The 25,365-nt window shown below is 46.8% G+C and overlaps 1 protein-coding gene across 5 annotated transcripts in view; it reads right to left on the bottom strand.

Annotated features, from left to right (window-relative positions):
• The window catches only part of AUTS2 (activator of transcription and developmental regulator AUTS2), a 761,884-nt gene that overhangs the window by 610,103 nt on the left and 126,416 nt on the right, over positions 1-25,365 (bottom strand). The window lies entirely within an intron of this gene.

Genomic DNA, 25,365 nt, shown 5'->3' with positions numbered 1-25,365 from the left:
CTCCAGATAGTCAAATATTATGCTTCTGCTTTTTAAATATTTCCATTTAAATGTAGATTTTGACCTTCTTGCCAATGAAATATTAATAAGAGAATAAAATATATATTACTCTTCTTCTGAAGGAGAGGTCTCTCTAACTCTCTGTCATGTTCCCTATCAGTTTTTTGAAGAGGCTTTCTTCAAACCATGGTGAATTTATTCCTGGTTCCTACATTTTTAGGCCATGGCAGCTGAAAGCAGAAAGGTGATCCCTTTATTCTTAACATCCCAAGGGGAAAATGGGGGAGAAGTTCTGCCTCTCTAGATCAATGAAAAGTAAACAAGGACACCATAGATAGGAACTGTATCATTTCCAGCAAGATGCAAAAAAAGGCTAATTTAATTTGAAGTAACTGTGTTCCTAAACAAGAAGGCAGTATAAAGATTAACTGAGACCTCCATTTCTTTATATAACTGCAGCCCATTAAGTGGAATAGGGAATAAAACTCACAAATTGCCCTGCTTATCCATCTTTATCTTCATCATTATTCAAAGACGAATACCCCCCTCCCCTCCCCACAACATTATTTATCTTTCTCGCTCCTCCTTTGCCGTTAAAGGAAGGGAAAAAACAACAAAATACATCATGGTGCTGCTGCACTGGTTAAAGGGGATCAATTCTGCTCCCGCTGATCTAAATGAGAGCCAGGCTGGACCCCAAGGGTGCGCTACAGCCCTAATTACAGCTGCAGCAGGAGAAATGTTTCATCAGCGCAGAGTAACACCCTCTTTTACAGACCATGGTAGGATGCACTCTAAAAACTAAGTGGTAAATACTATCAGTACCCAACACAATATCCTCACATCCCTGTTGCTCTTCAGTACATTTTCACTTTTTGTGGTCTGTTGTAGGTAAAACCGCACAGCCATCACCGAGGAGGTAAGGAGGGAACAGAAATCATCTTGCGAACTAGGGAAAGATACACGGCAACTGGAAAAACCTAAGCCAGGATGGACTGAGACCTTGGGAACCTGCAGCCGCCAGATAAGAAATATGTCGCGTGATGAAGGAGACCCTGGAAGGGTCCTCAATCACTGCTGAGCGCTGCCCTGCGCGGCATGCCTTCTGGAGGGCCGTAAAACAGATTAGCAATTCCTCAAACTTTCCTTACCAGCTTTTGCTGTCAATTCTCACGCCGGTGCCCCTGCGCTCTAACTCATGGGAAGTATTGATCCTGACTTATCGCGTATATTGCCTTCATCATTTGGCTAAATTACAGCTCTGTGCCATCAGGCCAGTACTCTTACCACCTCCAAAGCAGGGTGTAATTTATAGTGGGTGGGATTCTGAAAAGCAACTGTGAGTTAAATGCCCAACTCCAGCCAGACTTCAACAAGCACTGGGTACCTAATTCTCTTAGGCTCTTTTCAAATACTAGCTGCCTTTTCTTTTTTTTTTTTCTTTTCTTTTTTTTTCTTTTTTTTTTCCTTTTTTTTTTTTTTTTTTAAAGATGCTAGCAAGGAAAGGTCAACCTAATTTGTCATAGCAGCAAGTGAAGGCAAAAGATCAGCACATGCTGACAGGCTGTCTGAGAGGTTTCATTATAGAGCTGTTTACAGCATTTATTTCTCCTGTTGTTGCTGCTGTTTTCAGGGTCAAGGAACTGAGATCCCATTTCAGTAGCAGAGATCACTGGCCAGAGAACGGAATACTTGAATTTTACCTCCTCTCTCACAGGCTTGTTGACTCATGCCACTAGCTGCTGAGATTTTTCTGAATAACCACATGGTTGCTGAAATTAATACTAACACGTGGCAACTCCAAGCCCTAGTAGCAGCCCCAGCAATGCTAATTAGCATTAATAAAACTGGAAATTTTTAATGGAGCGTAACACCATCAGTGTTAATTCACAATAGCATATCAGCCAATCAAGTCAAATTAATTCATTTAAAGTTTGTTTCCTTTGGAACATAAAGTTTGTCTTGCAAAGGAGAAAAGCTTATAAGTGTGATAATTTCTGAAGTATTCTTTCTTCATGGCATTTTATGCTCTACAGTTCTTACAGAAATGGCCTAAAGCTCTACACCATCATTAATACAAACACTTAGGTACTATATTCAATGTACGTAACCGATGAAGAAAGGAGACACCACCGCAGGTATCAATGGCCATAAGACTGCACGAAGGCCAGCGGCAGGGGCTGGCAAGCCCACACGCAGGGCTGCCCCTGAGCCAGGACATGCAGGCGTCCACTGAGCTGGGCACCCACAAATCGGGCACGTCAGGACAAAAAAGGAACCGCCCTGGGGAACGCCGCTGGCCGTTCTCCAGTCTTGGTTAGAGCAGAAGGAACAGAGAAGCGGTTTTGGCAAGGCTGCTGCTAAATTTGTCACAGTCCAAAAGGGGACAACCGAGAGTCAAAGAGAGCACACTGAGTGCAATTGCATGGCCAAGAGCCAAGCCTCGGAGATGAAAGACAGTAATGGAAGACCTTCAGCCATAGCCAAAAGTTCAGCTGACAACAGGATTTCTCTTCTAGTAGCAGGAGAAGAGGAACCTTTAGGTCAAGTAAATCACATCTCCTGACTCTGCCTCAAAAGACTGCTAAAAAGGTCAAGAGATTTTTTAGATTGTTTTTCAAATCTCCTAGCTATGTGCTACAAGACCGTGCCACACACCCATTTATTTCATATTGTTCGTCAGGTGATGGCAATATTCATGTGATGAACAGATATGCAGGCAATGCGATCTCAAATTCACACCTCGCATGCCCCAATCAGCTTGCTTACATCAAAGCAGACCGTGTCAATAGCCTTCCTCGATCTGCTCAGCTGATGGAGAGCTGGAAGGAGACAGAAAAGTTTCTCTGTTCTGAAGGGAAATAAGGGTGAAGTTTAGGCCAACAGAGCACTGTGGAAGTCATACACTCATTTATACAATCATCTAAATGGTTGCTTGGAGAACACAAACAGCACTCTGCAGCCTTTTGCGGGCCCCCTGCACGGCTGAAAGCTCGTGCTGCCTCCCTCCCACCGTCCGTGTTTCTGTACTATGAAAAGTGAACAACAGCAAACAAACACAATACAAAGAAAGGCAGTGTTTTGATTTTTTTTGTTGTTTAAAGCTCACCTTTAAAGACTTCCGAGAAACAAAGCTTCCGGGAAAACAAACCACCCTCACAGAGTCGGAAGGCAGACAGACACTTCTCTGTGCCTAGCTGCTCACACCCACCCACGGCCCCCCGGCGCTGTCGCATCAACACGCTGCCTTACGGGCACTTCGCACCAGCACAGGAACAAGGCAGGGGGCTCAGCAGCCAAGAACGAGCCTTTTCTCCTTGCTCTGTACCCAGCATCCACAATCCCAGCAAGGGACAGGTCGCAGAGGCCCTACCTGCTGTCCATGCTGGGCTTCCTGCTCCATTCAAATGGCCGGCATGAGAAGAAAACTCTCAGGCAAATTTATCTCAGTGTCCTCAGCAATATCCTTTGCAGAATTTCAAAGAGTTGCTGGCAGTTGTTAAGCTGGTGCTGTTTAACTTGGACATCTGTCCACCCAGGCTGAGATGACCAATGCACTTTACATCACCGGCTAGCAATCAAATAATAATTACTTTGGGTTACTACAGGCTGGAGCTGGCTTTGAGTGAATGATTTCAGAGCACTGGAATCCATTACCAATAACCCAAACCAGCTGGGTTCTCGTCTCTGTTACAAAGAAAGCAGCAACAATTCCAAGCCTTAATTCAGACCCTGAGCACTAGCTGGATCCCCAGTCCATGGGAGCAGTGGCATGTACTCCGATGTAATTACCTCAAGATGGAAGCTACACGGACATCCTACGGAGAGCAGCTCAGAGTTTACATTCTGCGCCACATTTCACTCTCTAGAGTTAAATGGAAAAGGTTTGTATTAAATAAAAAGCTCCATTTAACATTATTTCCTCTGCAAAGGCAAGCTGGATAACACCGGTGGAAAGTGAGGATTTTGCAAATGCAGCATGCAGCCTCGCAGCAAAAGGGAAGCCAGCTGATGAGCACTAACTGCGATTTCCGTAACAAGCAAGTTAGAGTGTGCAGCAAATTGGTACATCCAAACAAACAAATCCCCGAATCCCCTCCGTTTGCCTTTATGAAACAAATGAGTCAGTGCTGACTAATCTTATTATAATACTGGGAAGCTTGTAATAGGCTTACAAACCATGTGTTTACAGGCTCATTATTGTTCAGTGCTTGCTGAGATAATACGGATGCTATGGGAAGAACACTTTGGAGTCAAAATCTTATCGGGTATGTTTCAGAATCAAAATCATTTTGAATTTCAGACTGATACTGGCTATAAGGGAGTGGGACTGAAGGGACGGAAAAGGGATGGCATTTGCCCCCACGGAGCCAGAGATCTCCGCTTTGAAGCCACAACTAACCGAGGGGTCCTGAGCACGAGAACAAAGCAGATTCTCCCCATTTCTGCTGGGGGGAATACAGCCAAGCACTCTGGGGCCAACCACCTCCTCTGAAGAGCTAATTTCACTGAAGAAAAAGGCAAAAAGGAGACATTTCTTCAGTAGACAGTGGAAAGGACCAAGGTACACCACACCTCGCTGTTTCTTTTTCAGTTCGCTATTTAAGACAGCAACAATCTTCAAGAATTTGGCAGAATTGCACAAAAACTCTTAACATCACAGGACGTGTGAAGCAGGCTATGGAACGGATCAGACAGTTGCATCTCACCTTTGTAAAAGAATCTTTAAAAACAAGGTGAAGATTCTCATTTCCTATATATTTTAATTGTTTAATAAAAAAAGGCAGAACTCTACTAGTTTTATCCCCTCCTGAAGCTACAGGCCTCTCTTATTAGCACCGTGTGTCCATTTAATTCCTAAAATCACCTCACCAGCAAAAAGCTTCCTCTCTCTCTCCTTGTTTCTGACTGCCCATAATAAATCAGAGATGCTTTTCCCCTAAACAGATTCCAGTGCAAAACCCAAAGCCACCATTCCTGCTGTGACAGATGAGAGCTGCTACGCAATAACACAGGAATACTGAGGAAGGTACCGTCTCCTGAATTTGGGAGCCTCTGCATGAATTCAGAGGGAGAAAAAAATCACTCGGTTCCCAAGCGTGCAGGCCAGCCCGCCATGCTCTCAGCTGCAAGAAACCAGCTGCCCCCCTCTGCAAGGAGCTTTGTGTCCCTTGAGATTACCAAAGGGCTCACAAACGCATTCGCCACCTCAGAACAGCTCTTTGGTGACCACCCCCCTCTGACTCCAGGGAAAAGGAGAGCTGGGGTGTACAAGCTGACAGAAACAGGCCATAGGGAAACCCAGGGGTCAGGGAACAGTTGTTGGTTTGGGGTCTGCATTTTCTAAGGGACGGCGAAGAGTCTGCAGCAAAATGCCATCAAAATCACCTTGAGAACCAATTAGTGCCTTTACATTTAAATGTACTTAATGCATCAACCCTGCAGCTGAGCAGGATCACCCCAGTCACGGCCAGCTCAGCTCTGCTGTCTGTTAACGGGACGGGACACCGCGATGCCAACGCCACGAAGGATAAAGAAAGAGCGAGGACAAATCCGCCCTGGCCCTGCCATCCCTTAGGTCATACAGAAGGCCGGTGTTATGATTATCCAGCACCATTAACCTCAACTTCTGCCCGTGGCAGAGTCCCGGCTGAAACAAGGCAGCTCAGCCAGAGCTACTGTCAGGGACGGACCCAAGGATCTCCTACTCGCTGGTCTGGGCTGGACACGGCTGCGAGCAACCTGCTGAGGTTGCTGGCGGTCTGCTCGAGCTGAAATCGTACCGTGATCCCGTGAACTTACCATCCTTTGTTTTCCAGAGGACAACAGCTCCTGCTTCGGATTTCAACAACGCACAGCTGCTGCTTTCCCTCTCAAAGGCAGAGCTCGCAGTAAGGCGGTTTGAAGAGGGGCTGGGGAGCGGCCCCTGCCTTCCCGACAGCCAGGCGCGCTGCCTGCCAGGGGGCTGCACCTCTGTTCCCTGGAGGCTGCCAAGCCCCACAGTAACTGCTGCGGCTCTGTTATACATTTTGCTCTATTCGCTGTTGCTGCTTCAACCCTCTATGTTAGCCCCGGCCCTGGCAGGAGCATCCTTGGCTGTCTAAACAAATCCGCAGGACTGCATGAGGCTGGTAAGCTTCCCATTTCTTCAGCATAGCCGAGGCAAGACTGTGCCTAAAGCAGCAGGCGCGTGTCTTGAAACCTTCTGATTATGCAGCTGGGAAAGCCCTCTCCCTCTGAAATTGTCAAATACTAAAAAGAGAGCAAGCAAGAGAAAGAACAGGGGCAGGGTGGAGAGGAGAGGGAATATCTATGGCCTTCTGCACCCGATTCTGTCACTCTGACATTTCTTTCAAATACAATTATTTAAAGCCTCTTGATGGCAAAGCTGAGGAAATGGACTAATAGTAGCTTGTACGGTACCTCTCCGTCAGGCAGTTCAATAAATCCTGGCAGTGCTGTGATTTGTGTTAGGAGAATGAGCTTTTCAAGAGCAGAACTATCACTTTACACCGTCAATAATCTCACTGTCAAAAAAACCCCGAGTAACCTGACCGACATTTCAGAAGCTTAATTTATAGATGTGCTATTTGCCTTCAAGGTATTTTATGCAGCTAAATAATGGAAGTAGATATTATCCCAAACTACACCGCAGCTTTCACAAGTGGAGTCCAAGAACATGCAGGAGGACAAATTTTCTATTAGCTCTGGGCTACATCCTTCCCTCTGTGACACCTGTTTGATACCATCTACCGCTGGCAGAGTTGCTTCCAAATTATGCTCTGGGAAATAAAAGCAGAACCAAGCTCTTGTGCTTCCAGAGGAGGGCTAGCACTTACAGACCAAAGCAATGCATGTTGAAATGCCGCAGGGGCTTTGTCTTGGTGTGGACCACTTGTACGTGGAGCCCTAAGCACTGCTTCTCCCAGCCAGTGGGACCGCAGCAGGCTGAAGCACTGCCCAGAATTTCAAGGCTGGGACACTCGTGCCTATCACAAAAATTGCAAGGATCAACACCAATTAATAAATGGATCATCTGAAAAGATCCAGGCTCTACTGCTGATTTCCAGTTTTAGGGATACATCCACGGAATTGCTCAACCAAACAAGATAAGCAGACCTTTTTTTCCCCTGAGAGGCTAGAGGCTTTTTTCTCTTCACCATAACTCATAATGCTATTTAATGGAAGAGGCTGGATTTCATTTAGTCCTGGCTCTTAATGCCGATCGGACAAGAATTAATTCCTTTAATGGGAAAGTATTTGTGCAAGTATAACAAAGACTAGCAGGGAGAGACTCTGGGCAGGCACCGAACATGACACTGCCATTGTATCCCGTACATCTGAGAACTCCAAGCTGTTCCAACCAAAACAATAAGGATCAGCCCGCTCCGGAGCAGGGCGAGCCCTTTACATAAGAAGCCAGCAGCAGTGCTATGGATGTCACAAGTGTTCGGACTTGTTTCTGTTTTAAACAAGTCAGAGAGAAAACTCTGGTATTAGTAACCCCGACCTAGGGAAGAACACAGGTCTACATCCAAACTCTGTAGCTTGGATTTAGGTCTATTTTTTTAAGTGACACATGCACATTCCAGGCTGCAGAACAGCCCGAGTACATTTTTTGGTCAATAACTAATTAGGCTGCTCCCTTTTTTCAGTCCAGAACCAAGTCACTGCAGCAGGTTTTGCCTTTAAAGCCGGGCTTGCACTCTTGCTCTGACAAAGGAGGAGAACTGGACTGCCCTTCATTCACGGTATCCATCAGTTCGGTTCAAACAACAGCACTTCCTTGACTAATAAGTCACACGCTAACAAATCAAGACAATTATCCAAAGGTCAAGACATCAACAACATCCCTTTTTGCACTTTCGTATGACTCAGAAGCTGGCTATCTACAGCCAGCATCCGCCACCCTTCTGACAAGGACGGCAAAGTCAGCTAAAAGCTAGCTGCTGTCTGAAGCTCTCTGGCCTTGTATGAATGAAAAAATCCCTTACACTCCTGTGCAGAGGGCAGAGGAGCGTTCCCTCTTCCAAAAAGACTGGAGTAAGATCCCGAACACCAAATGAAGGGCGAACGTTTTAACCAACTGCAAGCCTATTTGTCAGACAAAAGGAAGCTTGGCCTCTGCGACTCTCCTCCACAATTCCCTACAACCCATTCAGTTCACCAGACTCAGCCAAAGCCACAGAATAAATTAATCTCAGCTTACTAACCATGCAAGCACATGTAACCTCTGCTGGATGGAATAAGAGCAGCTCGGATGCGTAACGTAGATCCCATGCATATTGCTAGCAGCTAATAAAACACAACTCAGTTGTTAGTATTCCCTTTTTTTTTTCCTCCTTCCTTTTAGTAACATAAAACTCCATCTTTTCCGGGCAGTTCCACATGCAGCCTAGCAACAACAGCGAAAAGCAAAGCTGCCTAGCTCTTACCAGAGTCTATCATGGTGATCAAGATCTAATTCCCTAACCGCACCCAGCTGAGGCCGTCGGTCCAATTCACCTTCCCAGAAACTGCAGTTTGGGGCAGCCAGCAAAGCCAAGCCGCTAACGAGAGCACTTTGATGACTCTGAACTTGGCAGCGCAGACCCTGACTTCTGACACTGGGAATAAGCAAGCGCCCAGCCCGCCTCATGGGCCAGCGAGCCGGGTTTTATTCCCCCAGCCCCATTTTGGTCGGGCTAGTGTTAACGATGCAGAGTCCTCTTGGCCCAGATCCATCCCGCATAAGGCAGTGATCACCCGGTATTTACCTCAAAATCTCCTTCTCTTTTTAATACACAAACTACTGTAGATTAAACTCAGTGCCGTGCAGCAAGGCAAGCTCCTCACTAAGCCTCAGCTGCACAAAGATCTCGGGGGGAATATTGACAAGATTGACTTGCTCCACATTTAAACCTAGTGTCAAAAAATATTTATGCAAGCTTTTTTCCGCCCTTTCTGTCCTCACTCCTTAATCCTGGTACAGTTGGAAAAGCAACTCACGACAAGCCTACGAACAACGCGTTCCAGGGGAAACATTTACCCTGCTCGCATTCAGATCTCCCCAGGGCTGGGATCGTGGGCCAGGCGCCTTCGCTCCCGTTGCCCTGTCGGCGCCTCCTCGCCCTGCGGCACCAGCTCGGTGGGAGCGCGGCAGGCAGCGCCGGGCTCCTCTGCTGCCTCCCTGCGTGGTGGGCTCTGACGTGGCAGCACGCCGTACTTCGTATTAAATTTTTAGTTTGGGGTTCTTCCTCCCCTTCCCCCAGGAGCGGGTGCGTGAAGGCAGGGGTCGACCTTTGGCTACCTTTGGCTAAGTGAAGGACCAAACTCTGCCCACCGTCACAGCCTGGGGACAATCAGCAGCAGAGGCTGAGCTACAAACCAGCCCCCTTGTTTGCAGGTACCTGCAGTCACTCTGGCACACAAGCTGTCCAGCCGATGGAAAACCTGCAGACGCAGCTGACGGCTCGATGCATCAGTGCTAAACACTCTCTGGAATGATGAATAAGAGATGGCGTATAGTTGGGCTCACAATTCCTGGGTGGCACAGCCCCAAAATGCAGTTTTTCTTTCTTCCCTGGACAGTTCAGATGAAGGGGACAAGATAGGATCCAGGAGCCAAGAGGAAAAACCTCACCCACGTCCAGGAGGTGCTCTCCACCTGGGCTGAGCCACAGCCGTGCCTCAGCCCTTCTGCTTTTTGCCTCTCATTGCCTCAGGCCCCTATCACTTCACTTTCTATTACTGCTCCTCATCTCCTCTCCCACTGCTGTGCATGTTTCTCTTTTTACAGACACCAGCATTCAATACCCTTACCTCCAGAAACCCATCACGCACCACACGAATATATACGCAGAGCGGAGTTTACATGCCATCTGCATGCTAGAGCAAGATATTTTGTGGAACCTGGTAGAGGCTAATCACTCGTGCCATAATATTTACACTTCCTGCTGTTTCTTCTGCCCATCACTGATTTAAACTCTCAGTTTGGGCATATGTACACCGTCTCCCAAAATCAGGCACTGCTCTCACGGGTCCTTCAAACAGCTGAAGCAATCTATAGCACAACCACACACTGTTCCCTTTTGGTAGCCAGAGACCTTCAGACGGCCACCCCGACTTTCTGGATTTTTGACAGTAAGGAAACGAGCATCTGATTACACAAAGATGTCTGAGAGAGCATGTTACTAGAGCAACAGTGTCGTAAGTGGCTTGCTGTGCTCGCGCTCCCTAACCGTCGGCAGCCCCAGGAGACGGCAGCAAGTTGGGGGCGGCAAAGCCGAGCAGCTCCCATTCAGGAGGTGAGTGACGAGACAGCCACACGTCCACACAACGCACGGCGCTGCTGCTGAAACCCCAGACTCCCCAGAGGAATGAAAACAGAGGTTTTGACACAAATCCCTACCTGAGCACTAAATGGTAAGCTGCCTTCCCCAGACAATGTGCGATGAAACAAATGAAAGCGAACAAAGCCAATGAATGACACATGAGAAGACAAAATACTGTGTTCTCCCCCTGTGATAAAGGAGTACAGCAAACTTGCAAAGTGCTGCTTCTCATAGGGAATGGACTTGAATAAAATAAGATTCATTGCACCACCACCCCCAAAAAAGAAGCCGATGAAACTCTAGGACCTCAACCTTTTGCAGCAGTCTCCCAAAGCCTTCACAAAGAAGTACGAGGATACCATTAGAAGAATGCCTCTAAAAAAAGAAAAGCTTCCATTTAAAGCACATCTTTAATTCCAGATAATCTTTAACTTGATATTTACTTGCATCCTAGAAAATCCAGAATATCAAATTGAAAGCGAAATGATCCCGCCCTTGTTAGCTAGCTCTTGGAGGAAAATGTGTTTGAACCCTTTGTTTCCAATGCAAGTGGATTCAAATGTTAAATTCAGTTTGGATAAATACAAGCTAAGTTTGGCTCATTATCATATGAAATGACTTACGTTTGATCTATTTGACTGAAAGGCATGTTTTGGCCCAGGTTCATGTGCTGCTATGCAGGTCTGTAATTCAGTTCAGATCCAACGAAACCTTAAATCTGGAGAGCCAATGTCCAGATTTTCACAACTGACGTTGTACAGAAATTAAATTCAGACTAGATCTTGAAATGGTTATGTTTAATGTTTGATCTTAAAAGAACAAGCCTGATGTCATCCTAGAACCGGCATTAGGTTTAACGCTGCTTGGTAACCAGCAAATATAAGGAAACAGGGAGCACCCGAACCTACACAGGATGAGTTAAACAACGCAGCCCCAGGTCTTTTTTTTCTTCTTCTTCTTATTTAAAGGCTAAGTGCATGGAGTGCTGCTGCGGCTATACCACAAATGAAGCATCTTCAGAATTTTCATTCTGTGAATAATACCCTTCATGGCCAAGTTAGTATATGAGTTAAGACTCTGCAAATGAATTTAGTCACAAGGCATCACTGAAATGTGTCTTCATTTACCAAGTGCCACAGGCCAAACTGAGGGCCGTTGGATTACAGAGAAAAACAAGATGTGGTTTCTTTTCTTCACGGAACTTTTACCTTTGTACACTTCAGCCGTGATTACTGCAGACTTTTAAATCATTTGCAGCACAAAGAGGGGAACAGGGAGGGGGCTGTAACACGCACACATCGCCCCCTTCTCCGAGGTGCTGCTGCGCCGCAGCTGATCTTCAGTTTGGGCCAGACCTCTGGCTGAAGGAGTCTAAGCTTCTAGGCATTTAATACATTGTTCAGAGCAATGATTGTTGTTGTTGTTTGATTCTGGTATTTTTAGGAGGAGGTAATCCTTGAGATTTGCATCTCATTTCCCAGAATGCCCTAGGGCTTTTCCAGCAGTTGGAATCGCACAGGATAAACATCATCCCCTGATTGTAATTGCATTATTAAATATGATTGCTCTCCTCTTCCATGAAAATTTTTAAAAGCAGCAACAAAGAACTCTGCAAGAAAGCATCCTGTTGACAGCATGGAGGAGAATCACACAATAGGGAGAGAGAGAAGTATTTCACCTGGAGAATCACACAATAGAGGAGTATTTCACCTTTAACTTCCAGATGCAAGAAAAGTCTCTTCCAAGCCAGGGAGTCCCACTGCACCACACAAGAGCTAAGTCTCCTAAATAGCTGTCACCATAAGGACCCTTCAGCTACCAGACATGAGGCCACCACAAATTATTTCGAGAATAACTGTCTCCATTATGTGCATTGCAATAGTTCCCATCCATTCCCGAGCAATCCCATCAAAGATCAGAGCTCCGTTCCTGCAAACCCTATAGACACAAATAACCACGGTCACAGAAGAAAGTCACACGGGGTAACTGACTTTTTCTTTTAAAAGAAAGGGAAGGGTAAGGAGGAGACTAATATAATCCTGAACAAGAACACGCGGCTCAGTTTTAAAGCTATACTAAACAGCTTCTTGCACCTAGCACGCAGCAATTAACTTCAACCCTGCACACTGGTGATGTGGCTGGTTAAATTCTGCTTCCTCTAGCAAGTTCCTCCTCTCTCCAATGCCTCCCTGCACCCCAGCTTGTTCAAAACCAGGAGCAGAATCATGAACGCTGAGTTTCGACTCTCAGCAGTAACTCCACTATTCCACTATTCCAGTCATCTTCCCGCATTAAAAAAAAATATATCAAAGGGGTTTAAATAAGTGTGCATGCACACGGCTCCATTGTACCTCATTAAGTTAAAAAATACACTAATATAAAGCACAGTAGCAGTTATGCAACCGTAACAAAGTACACAAAAATCAAAGTACGAACGCGTTCCTGCCTTAGTACACAACTGTAAAAGCTAAAGCAGACTTTCTGATGAGAAAATGAGCGATGGAGTACCCATTTTCAGTACTTCCAAAGAGGGAAAACAGCTCCTCCTGTAGCTCAAGGGACTTCTCCGGACACAGAGAAGAGCTCTGTCCACGGATACCTTCAGTCTTGGCTAATAGAGCCCTACTCATACATAGTCTAGTATATTTTGCAACACCTTGCCAAAACTGAACACTGCATATTTATAAATCATGAATATTTACACTTGCATACATACATACACATATATATGCAAAAAATGCACATTCAGGGTGTACTACACACAAAATCCTGTGCTGAGGAATGCATGTGTCTTTCTATATAGCGTTAAAATAATTCCCCACAGAAACCCAGCTGGGCTGGGGGTAGGTGGATAACAATGTGCCACAGCAAACTGCACACTTTAAGTAGTGGTTAAACTGCTTGAGACCACTTTTCTGCTTTCAAGAGCCTCAGCTCAAGTGTTTTCACTAAGCTTTCCATGTCTAACAGCTTCATGGCATAGGAATCAGTAATGCTTCTTCAGTATACTCTTTAAAAAAGTTAAACATCTATAAAGCAAGGTCTACTATACAACAGATGGTCTAACCTCTTGAATGTCAAAATCCTTCTGTGTCAGGCAGCCCAATTAAAGTGACATTTCTAGCAGCATTCCTCTCTCCGCTGTGCCCTTCCTCCCACTTTACCCTGAATGTCCCAAGGGGTAATTGCTCCCCACACAATTACAAACACCAGTTTGCTGTGGTGCTTTCCCCCCCATCTCTAATTGGGAGAATCTATGATGATGGTTAATCTAACTCCTGGGCCTCAATGAAGAAAACTCTGTTTAAAAAGAGAAGGCCTTAGAGAAAACATGAAAATCTTCAGCTAACTAGCAGGGCTCCAGATCTCCCCATTAGGATAATTTTGTTTTAGCCTCTCCAGCTGCAAAGGTCTTTGTCAGTCACCTTGTCTTTCCAAAACACTAAAAAGGAGACATGGCTAACAACCAGGAGGAAGAAAAATAAAAAAAAAAAAGAAAGAAAGGGAGAAAAAGCACTAGAAGCCATTTATTCTAGTGCCTTGCTGTCATGTAAGTAGGATGTGCTTCAGAATAAAGGAAATGTCCTGGACTCTCCTAACCTCTGCAACAAGACAGTCCTTACAAAACACATCAGCAGTCTCACTGCACAAGACGTGGGCCAGCTGGAGCTGCTGGCCACCAGCCCTGGCCTGCCCCAGGCCCCCATGAAGGAACCGGGGGCATCTCCCCCCTTGGGGATATCTCTGCAGGAGGGGGCTCACGGCTTTCACACCACCGTGACGAAGATGGGCAGGCTGCCCCTGAACAGACACAAACCAACTTCTATCCACCCCGCGACAGCCCCTGAAACTACAGCATTTGCAAAGAGGCTTTAGTGGAAGCTATGCCTGAGAAAGGACTGCTGAAAAAGGCAATCAAATACTAACAAAACCACAATCCTGTTCATCCCTAAGTGCGTGTTTCTCAGATGATTTACAGTATTATGATAAAGTGAATCTCACATTCAGAGCCTGCAGGCTGGGAGACAGGCATTACACACACGACAGCTCTTTTGAGGCTGCCTCAGAACACAGAGCCTGTTTTCTCCCCACTGTTTAGAGGAAACATTGGCAGCACAGGCAGATTCTCCAGACAGTTCCTCGCTCTACAGGGCTGCAGGATGTGGCAGTGCTACATTTAAAGCAGGCAATACAATTGGCTGCAACCTGTACTCAAGCAAGGAAACCGAAGGAAGAACTGGAAGCGACAAGGTAGTAATTCTTCCAGGGGGTTGGACTCGGGGCTGAGACAAGCGGGTAACCCGCGGGTGGAGGAGCAGTGCTCTTGGTAGGATGGAAGACCACGCTCTTCACGAAACAACTTTCATTCCCAGCTCGACATTACATTAATTTACCAGGAAAAAAAAAACCCACGACCAATCACTCTAGAGTGGATTCTTCATAGAAGTATGATTTGTGACTGCAAGTTTCACCGGTAGGTTTCCACGTATGGAAAATTGCTGTTAAAAACACAGAGGCAGTGAGTTAGCTGCAAGTTTCTTAAGCGCTTTGGAAGGCACAGACTCCATTTAAGTGTAAAGCTGTTCTTACTACTCACTGTCAAAGCTGAAGCATTCATTTAGTGTGTGGGACCTGATGGAAAACAAGTGACAGGTGATTGCTGCCTATCAGCAAGCATACAGGAAAAGGATAGCATTTTCTTAATCAGAGGGGTGAAACGAGCCGTAGCACCACGCAGGGGATAGCGACTTTCTGGTCACTTATGGAGCTGGAAACTTGCTGTGCCTTGAAACCCAGCACCATGGAAAGCCCGGGTCATTCAGCATTATGTTGCTCAGTTTCACTTCCACATCTCCTAAAAAGCTGCTAAGTGTGGGTTTAAAACAAGGCTCTGAAAGCACACAGGACTCGGCCCACTTCCACGCTCACCTTGCTCTTCTGGCCACGCTGCTGAGCGAGACGGTGGCTAACATGCCAGGCCCAGGCCGACGAGACGGCCGTGCAACTGGCACTTGGTTCTGCAGTGAGTTCGTTGAAAGCATTCACACCGCGTGAAGCTTTTAATAATTTCTAAAACCTTCAACTTCCACAGGAGGATCAAAAGAAATAGAGAAAGAGAACCTAGTCTCCACTACCCTGCCCTCCTTTCCTCCAGACAGATGAGCTCCACCCAACATGTCTTTTATTGGGGAAGCAGAAAAAAAGAAGTAGGCCGTATTTTAACCAGTGGGGGTGCATGAAGCAGTTTTCAGGGGGTGCATTTCCGACAGCTTTCCCTACTTCCATCTGCTTCTCTGAACGGAAGCAGCCTCCCTGAAATCTGCAAAACCGAGCCATAAGCCTCACAAGGAGGAATTTCCCCTGGGAGACCCGCCACCTCCAGCTACGCTCTGAGCCAGGGAGGCTGCAGGAGCAACTCCCCGGGGATTTAACATCTCTGCTTCCCCGCTGGAAAGCACGAGTGCAGCCACACAGAAAGGAGCGGGAGGTGGGGAGAAGGCGGGGGCCGGAGACCAAACTTTCTCAGCCTAAAGAAAGATGCGAGCCCCCACGTTTGAAAGGGGCTGTGGGAGAAGGCGGGAAGGAGCCTAATTGCATCCAGCTTGTTTTGTCCTTCCCCACTCGCTGCGCCTCACTGGCAGGTTTGACTGTCAGTACCCGCAGCGCTTCTGAGCCCAGCAGCAGCTAATTGTGGTCCTTATATACATACCCCCAGATCTGACTTGACACAATGCCGCATAATTGGCAGCTCAAGAGAACGGGGAGAGACGGGCATTGCATGCGAATTACCTCTCACCTACGGCAGGAAGATCCTCAGAGACACAGGCTGAAGTCATTGGCAGGGAGCTTGCCCCGTGCCCATCCGCACAGTGGCAGGTTTGCAGACAAAATGACGACTTAATTTTCCAGCACTGCCAGTCTTAAAGGTCCTAAAACCAAATACTGTCTGACAGGGAAAAGAAGGACAAAGGAAAGGGGGGCAGGCACTGAATAGAGAGGCTGTACAGTAGGGTTTAGGCTGGAAGTTAAGCAGACTCCCAAATTCTCACCCTGCCTCCTCCTGCTCACAGCACGTCTGCGTGCTTCTGCTGGTTGCCAAATGGGAAATTCTGAGTGGGGCATGTGCTCCTGAATCAGTGTTCATTGATACGGTCAGTGCCAGCTCAGTGGGTTTCGGTCTCAGGCGTAGGAAGACCCCGCACAGCCGCATGCAAACGCACACATCCGCAACTTCCCCTCCCCAGCTCTCGCTGCGGGGATGCGGTGAGGTCGGCCGCTACCCGTCGCTGCTGCTGACGCCACGTGTACGTGCGGGAGCACCGGGGTGTCCTCCTGCGCACCTGGGGACGGGCCAGGCAGGGCTCGCTGCGCCCTGCTTAGCCAAATGCTGCGCCGGACTGCCTTCCACAAAAGCGCACAGCTTGGTGTTCACTCAGGAATATTTGCTTGAAGTGCAAGATCCATCAGTGCAGTGAGGAGCACAACAGCTTTATGTTTTGTCGAGCCTCCACATCTTCATACCAACACCTGGCTCCATCGCCTGCTCCTTCTCCCCCTTCATGCCTCTACAGAAACCAGGCCCTTTTTAATAATCAGGTTTAGTACATGAACCAGGAAAAGGGAGAAACCTTGGAAACAGCTTAAGACAGGGTGTGCGCCCAGGAGAGGAGGCTCAAACCACCCATGCTCCCCCAGGGAGACCGCAGCGGTGGCACAGCTCAACACCAGAGCATCTGCGAAGCCAGTACGAGGACCTGGGCATTAGATTCTTGGTGCTGCCTTAAAGGATATATGTCTCAACAGCAGACAGCAAGCTGGCCTGCAGGCTGGATCACAGACCTCCGGCTAAATGGAATTATTTTCCTTTGCAAGCAAAACAGGGAAGGGTTTTGAAGGGACGTCCTCAGGTGCAACAGGCAGGGAAGCAGCAGAGGACAGGAGCCCTAGCACAGAAAGCAAAACAAAACAAAAATGGAGCAGAAGACAGTAAACAGAAGGGAAACGAGGTCAGAATCAGTGCTGGTCAAACGATGAGCAAATTTTGCCTTTGAACGTGACAATAAGGCACTGAATAAATAATAAGAGCGTAGTTAGTACAGAAAGGCTGTGACCTTTGTGCAAGCCTCCTGCTGCCATCAGCGAGAGATCCGCTGCAGACTGATGGGACTTCAGGAGCACCGACCTGTATATCCTGGCCTACAAGCAAGCACTCATTTTATGAAATTTGGGGGTTTCCTTCAAACCTTTGGTTTTGGCACTTTGTCCAAACTGATACCTGTTAGCTAACTGTCCATATTCTCTATTCCCTCTATCCTTGTGGAGCATTGCCTATTCTAAAATGATGATGCCAGCAACAACAAACACTCACTTTCAAATAGAAAAAAGAAATAATATATTTTATGTTCTAAGAGTGTAAAAAGTACCAGAGAAAGCCAGAAAAAAGACAGCCAGCCACTAGGAGAGAATATTTCAGAGGGCCTACAATCTATTTCTGAATGTTATTCTGGAATTTTCAAGTTTGACTGTGTTGAAAAGTCCATAGAATTTCAATTATTAAGGGCCAGACTCCATGACAAAAATGTAACCTGGGCACATTTGTAAATTTTAGCAGCCAACTTCAATTACATATTTGTCAAATCCATGTTGAAATCCTTGGAGATGGTTTGAAGCAACCAGTTAGAACCAAAGCTGTCCACAAAAGTGAGGCCCAACGCAGGTTGCACTGCGCCAAGTCGTTCCCTATTCTTTATTACTCCAGTGCTTTTTGCTTGACAGCAGATGCCCGAATTGTCCTCACGATGAAATCCTGAACTCTGGCAAGTGGGTAAATCTGCCACTAAAGAAAGCATAGTACGTTGGATTTCTGCTCCAATAGCATTAATATTTATTATTTAGTGACACTACCCCAAGCTATTATTTGCTTACAGCCAGTACTACCTGACTTCTAAGAACTTAGGCAAATACCACAAAATGCAAGAGCAATTAACCCCGTTGGGTAGGAAATCACGTTTAATGTCAGGTTGCTCTGCTGATGGATGTGTCGCACACATCTCAGAGGCTGAAGCGTGCCTCTGCTACAGTGAGGCTCACCAAAAAGCCTGGCACTGACTTCTTTTAGCCACCAGTTGCTGAACACATCCTGAGATGGACAGCCAGTAAAATACACCATGAGCACACCCTGGCCTCGATGGCTTCAATTGTTTGCAATTGTTTGCAAAGAACAAGATGCAAAGTGATGAAGCCCTTGAGATTTACAAGAGGAACATTTAAAGAAAGTAATAAAAGAAAAGAACGTCTTCCCCTACAACTTGTCATACAGTTATTTTTCTTAATTCTAAAAACTGGAATAGCCCTCCTCCTCTTTATATACATAGAATGAAAAGTACTTAGTCTCCAATAAGATTTTTGCCATCATTTGCAGCTTCCTTGGAATCCAAGGGGGTGCGTTAAGCCAGGCCCTGCAGCTCGGCCTTTTACAGGGTGCCCATAAACGCTCCGGCCACAGTGATGGGTCAGCCTTCAAGGAGCAGAATGCCTGATGGCTCAGTCCCTGACTTCTGACGCTCCAGAAGGTATTCCCCACAAAATAAAGCTACAAAATAAGGGAATAGAAGCATCACTACACACCTCCATGCAACTCAGTGCAGCTTTCTGTCCATCCTTTTCTGTCCCTTCTGCAATTCTAGCAGGACAGCGGAGAAGGCTTCACCGTGGCGGGGAACAGACCCATGAGAGGCCAAGGAGTCTGTGCCTAACCCCTCTCAGCTGCACAAACAGGAATTTCTGTGGTATTCAATCATATCCTTAAGCAGAGACACTCAGACACAAAAAGAGGAAAGTCAAAAGCCACCTCTACTGCAGGAAGGGCAATGCCTACTTCACAATCACCCCGCGCTCAAATCCTTGGTGGTGATGAGGAAGAGGGGGTGAAGAACACCCCAGGTTTTCAAACACTCCTCCTTAGCACAAAACACAGTTCCACACGTGTTTATAGCCTCAGCCTCACGAAAGCTCTGTGGAGGAGGTAAGGGTTACGGTAACTGTTCTACTTGCACAGGGACGGAGCGATTTCCCTGATGCCACGCAGCAAGCCCGTGGCGAAGGAGGGAGCTGCACACATCTGGCCAACATCAGCTCCGGAGGTCAGCACGGGAAGGTAATGAGATGCCTCCACGCCAGAAGCTAGGTTTTATGAAGCAATCACACAGAAGTTGGAAAAATCACTGTGGTGAATCACGCTTAGTATTCAGAGACAGTCTCACATTACAACCACAAGCACTTATTTAATTAGAAAAATGATCTAATTGAGATGCATCCAAAATTGCCTCCAATACGACACAGGCAATACTACACGTAGGTAAGGAAATATGTTGGCTGCGAAGGGGGGGGTGTTTGTGCGTGCGAGGAGAAGGCCGTGGGTACATTGTCAGACTTGCTCTCCACCAAGCTCAGCAATAACGCCGAATACATTTATTAAACACAATCAAATTTTACAAGGCACTGAAGTGATAACTGTGTAGTAGTGGAAAGTGCAAGCAGCAATAAATATCTTGTAAACACAGAGGTCACAGGCCCAGGTGCTCAGAAGCACGGGGAAGGTGGGTTACTGTAAGCACTATGCTTCATTGCCTCAGCCATTAGTTCTTCATCTCTTTCCTTGGAGGAGGGGTGAAAGAGGACAGAATGGATTATTATTTAATTTATTGCAATAAATCAGGAGGCAAAGCAATTCAAAGGAGTCTTTAGCTTATCAGTATGCAAAGAAAAAAAAAATCCTCTATCAGATCTAAATACAATTACAGGAACAAAATAGCTTTATGTTTAAACCATCTAGGCGAGCCTGACAGATGGATACTGTTTATATCCATTTGTATTTATTGAACATATTAAAAGATTGCAGCTGTTCTGTCAACACCTAGGTGCTTCCCGGGTGCTTGGAGCTGTATATAAATATGACAGAATTTTATGGATAAATACATTCCGTGGAATAAACATGTTGGAGATATTGTGATAGAACAAGTATGTTGCATTAACAGCCGCAGTACTTTGAACCGGTTCCTATTGATCTCCAAGCACTTCGCACAAGTGTGGATAAAGCATCTGCACTCCCACCCTATAGACACGGAATTAAAGCTCAGAGATTAAGTGCTGCTGAAGGGTTTTATAACAACTCAGTATGAGCGATGGGATTAGAAGCCAGGCCTACGGCTGCAGGCTTTGTCTTCGGTGCTTTAAATCACACTTCCCCCATCCCTATCTACCTCCGCGCGTCTTTGTGTGCGACACCCAGGAGCCCGTTCCATTGTAAACCCGCATACATTCGCCCCCTGGTTTTCATCTCACACAGCGTTGGGTCAATCACAGCCCAAAGCTCCGAGCAGCACGGCATTAGGGCTCGCCGCAGCCGTCCCCAGCCAGGGGGCTGCTCGCAAGCTGTCCATCAGCCGAACCCCGAAGCCGCGCCGCAGCGGCACCTCGCTGCCGCCAGCTTCGTGCTGCGCTTAGAAATTCCAGGCAGAGCCTCGACAGCGATCCAAGCCTCCCCAGACCTCCTCTGACTGGCCACAGGATCAGAGAGAACATTGTAATTAACAGAAATATAATCCCCCGCTCCTCATCAGAGAGGTTTTGCATATACATAAGGAACGATCAGTGGCGAAGAACGACGGCTGCTCCTCATGTAAATCACACGCTCTACACGGAAAGGCTTTCAAGCACGGCACGTGGGAGATGGACACACGCAGACCTTGGGTTTTCTTGGGGGTTTTCTCCTGCGTTCAGCCCTCAGGCATCGCGCCCTGGGGGAAATCCGACCAAGCGCATATTTAAAAGGCCGTGCAATACGAGCTCCACTGCATGTGGTTCATCTAGAGATTTTTCAATTATTTTTTTCAAAAAGATTTGTAGGCTGCTCTCCAGCACAGCCATTTGTGTGTGCAGCACTGGATTCCAGATGAAAGGGGAAAAAATGCTGATTTGGAGATAAAAAAAGGAGAGTTTTGACTGGAGCTTGCACAGAGCTGGGGGTGACTCCATCAGAGGACCATGCGGTGCTCGGGATCCTCTGCAGGCAGCCGGCTGGGGTTGCTGGGGCTCCAAGGAGGAATTTCAGCGTAGGAGACAGAGCACTGCTGCTGAGAGTTGGTTCCTCGCCTTGAGGGTTTCTGCACCGCGGGCTGCCAAAGTGCTGCGTTATCCTGCTTTAATGCTTTTCAGAACACATATAATGGGAAATGAATTTTACAGAGCTCCTCTGGAAAGGGGAGAATGAACAGAGTTTACTGGGAGAGAAGAGCTGTTAACCTGATCAGGAGAAAGGTGCTGGAACACTAGAAAATAGGTCAGGAGCAAAATCTGATTTATCTGAAAACAGGAATACGGGCAGAAAGGAGGAGATGGAAGAGAAGAAAAGAGGCACTTCCCAGGGGGCCGGGGGTGGAAATCAAACTTCCTTTTTGACTAAATAGCTAAACTCTCATTCATTTCTAAGCAGTGGGAATCACAGCGTTCATTGCAAAGTCATCCATCAACTGATAGCCAAAAGCTTTTTATTAAGGAGAGCCATCCTCGTCTCCACTCTCTGCCTGTTGAAGAAGAGGCACAAGAAGAGAAAAATGGAAGAAAGAGGAGAGGCTGGCCGGCCGATACCACGTGGCAGGCACAGGAACTGAGCGCGGGCTCCCCGATCCCCAGACAAGAACCGCATCCCCAGCGGACCACCATCATTTCTCACCTGTAAAGATGCCTGTGCGTGCGCATACGCCCAGACCCAGGCAACAGCAGCATAATCGTCTCTATACTGCCCTGCCACTAAGCCCTGAACTCTGAAACGAGAGCAATCATCTCAACAGCCGAAAGGGCACATTAATAGCGCTGCCGGTTAAACTCTCCAGAGAAGAGCCGTCTCCTGCATGTTTACACAGAGCCGCGTGCACCGGGGCAGAGGGCTGCCTTTGGCTCCACGGAAAGGATCATTATCCCGCTTCTTCCTCGGCTGTGGCCAGCCAACTGCGGCTTTGGTAATTACCCTATAGAAACTCAAAGCTGCTACACCAGCATCTTAAACACAAAATCATATTCTATGGCCGTTTTTCCCAGAAACATTTTTATAGCAGACAGCAGTTTCTGCTTAGGCAGCAGACGGACCAGAAAAGACCACTCGACAGAAATGCTTTTGAAGTGGAGATGGGACCGTAACACCAGACTCCAGCCCCTCCAGTGGGTGCAGATGTGGACGTGATTCTTCTCCTGAGCCCCAGGATTCAGCCCTCTCCCAGTGACCTGAGGACTTCTGGGGCTGAGCTTTGGGGTTGCCTCAGTATGACATGAATGTTTTAAGCATCTTTGTCCCAAACCCAGGAGCAATGTGGCTCGTAGGTCTATTAACTCCTGCTCTGAGAGCTTAAGCATGACATCAACAGAGCACAGGCTCGGTGCTAGCAGCATGCACAAGGGCTATCTGCTTCGCAACCAAAGCATGACTTCAGAACTGACTTACCTAGACGAGCAGGCAGTATTAACAGTGCCTACGTGCATGAGCACACTACCAATGCAAGCACTGAGTTCAAAAAAAAAAAAAAAAAAAAAGAGAAAAGGCATAGAAAGTCTTAGAACACCTTCAGAAAATAAAGCGAAACAAGAAAACAACAAAGATCCTCAAAATTATTTGCTTCTGCCCTAAGTTCTGCAAATAACAGAAAAGGTGTCTGCGCACAGGATCCTGCCAACAGCTGCCATTAACATACATAAGTCTTCTGTTCAAAGGAAGCCTCCAGCAGGCAGTTTTTCTATCTTAATTTGATTCTTTTGACTTTATCCATCCTGTCTGTTTTCATCTTTCCTCATTAAAAGAATTTTTTTAAGAAAAGAAATAAAGCCAAACATAGCTAATTATTTTAATGAGCTACCAAAAAATATAGTTACTTTCTGCTCTGAACATAAGCAAACATCAACATTGCATGGGGAGCAGAGGTAGCACAGCATCTTAATCCTATACTGTCAGCTCCTATATTTGATTAATGAAGACTCATAGGACTAATTTTACACTGCTTCATAAAAAGCCTGGGGCAATTAGCATAAAGGTTAGGCTACTACATTATTAAAATGTTTTTTTTTTTAAACAAAGTAATTTGCTTATTTTCCTCTCCCTTTGGAAAAAAAACACACTGGATAGACAAAGTGAGCTATTGTCCTTTTCAAGTTCATACGCAGAGGAACATGAATTGCTACATCTCTCATCAAGGACACGGCAAAGCAGCTGCCCAGTTTCTACAAAAGGGCAAAGGCAGTGCTCTCTTGTAAGCTAACACACACACAAAGGAAGCAGCCTTTCTGCTCAAAAGACACAGAATGGTGATAAACTTAAAATTCAGCCAGCGACCAGAGGGAAGGAAGAAACTGCTCGTTCGAAACAACACATCCATTTCTTACACAACTAAACCTGCCTTGCAAAGTTCTCCAAATGATGATCAAAGGTAAAAGTGTATATATGCAACATCACAAGGGCTGAAATGTACATAATAAAAAACACAGATATCTCCTATTCTTTAGGGCTTTACTGAAAGAACAGAGGAAGAACTGCTTTTGAACTTGCAGGTGAGCATTTCTCTAGAAGCACATCACGCTGGCAGCCCTGCTGCGCTGTTGATTCAGCATCACGATGGACACAACCAAGCAAGATTCAAGGTTTAAACCACCCAACCCTTTCCCTGCTCTGCTGTCCCTCTACTAAGTTAGGCACCTCAACAAACACACTCCTCCTGAGTCGCTACCTTCTTCTCTGTTACAGCCTCAGGAATGGAATTAAAAAAAAAAAAAAAAAAGCAGCATTGCTGAGGAACAGACTTGATGAAAAAGAAAAGCTAACTGCCAGACGACGCTTCAGTCTGCTTGGAGCTGCTTTACACGTGGGAGGACTTGCCAAGGCTTGCACCAGGCGCTGCTCTGCCTCGCAGCGCCTGCTGGCGCCCAAGGGGTTAAAGCAGTAAGCCCAAGCCTGCTGGAGAAACGCTAGGGCAGGAAGAAAGAGTTGCAAATGATTTTTCTTGGCAAAAGCAGCTCATTGGAATAGTAGCAGGATTGTGCTTACTCCTCATATATAAATGCCAAAAGGAGGCTTGCTGACACTTTCCTGGCACGCCGCAGCCCTTCCAGTGGCCCACGACGACTTCAGCCGAACTTGTGGAGGGACAGAAGGACACACAGGACGTTTCCTCCCCAAGCCCCGAGCCCTCCTCTCACTCAGCCTTAGCCAGCACCCAAGGGGAGTACCCGCCTGCCCCAGCTCCGCAGGGCTGAGCCCTTCCCTTCCACCCCAGCGTCCGGCTTGCGTCGGGCTGGGGCTGTGCAAAGCCATCAGTGTGCATCAGTTAATTCCGCGTGAATGGTGGACGGGGCATTGTCTAGGACTAATTTTAGGTAAAATGAAGACTGCTGCAGCATTGGAATTGGGACACTTGCCTAACCAAGAGCTCAGCTTTTCCCATGGCCGGTTCTCCGACACTTAACAGTTATCTGGGCAAAGAAGTGTCAGGGAGCGTACGGTGACCCTTCCCCGGTCCTCCCTCTTGGGATCCGGAGATCAGCAGCGTATGGACCTCGAGAGCTGGGAGCTGCATCCAGATCATCATGTTTAATAGATGCTAATCTTCCTAAAGGTCTAATCCCTTTATACTGCTTCTTTAGACTTAAGATTTCTGGCTTCCATAAAATCCTTCCGCATGAGTTTTGTAATTTCATTTTGCCCTGCTAAAAGAAGAAAAAAAGAAAACAGAGGGCTTACCAGTCCCTACTCCCCTCAGACTTATCCAAACTGTTGTGATTTCATTATTCAGTGTTTCATCATTTGGAAAATGGTTCCACAACCATGTAAGACCAGACCAGGGTAGGGCTTTGAGAAGGTGAAGGTCAAAGGGCTATTTTCGGAGTGATTAGCTTGCTCAGAGGCACAGGGCACCACATGTGAGGCAGCTTTGGCTTTTGCCTGGAGCTGCTCTGGTGCGGCACAGCACGATGTCTCCATGCACAGAGCGACGTCTCCGTGCACAGAGCG

Source organism: Anser brachyrhynchus (genome assembly GCF_964034855.1).
Source record: "Anser brachyrhynchus genome assembly, chromosome: 20".
NCBI lineage: Eukaryota > Metazoa > Chordata > Aves > Anseriformes > Anatidae > Anser > Anser brachyrhynchus.
This window is presented reverse-complemented; position numbering and strand designations above follow the sequence as displayed.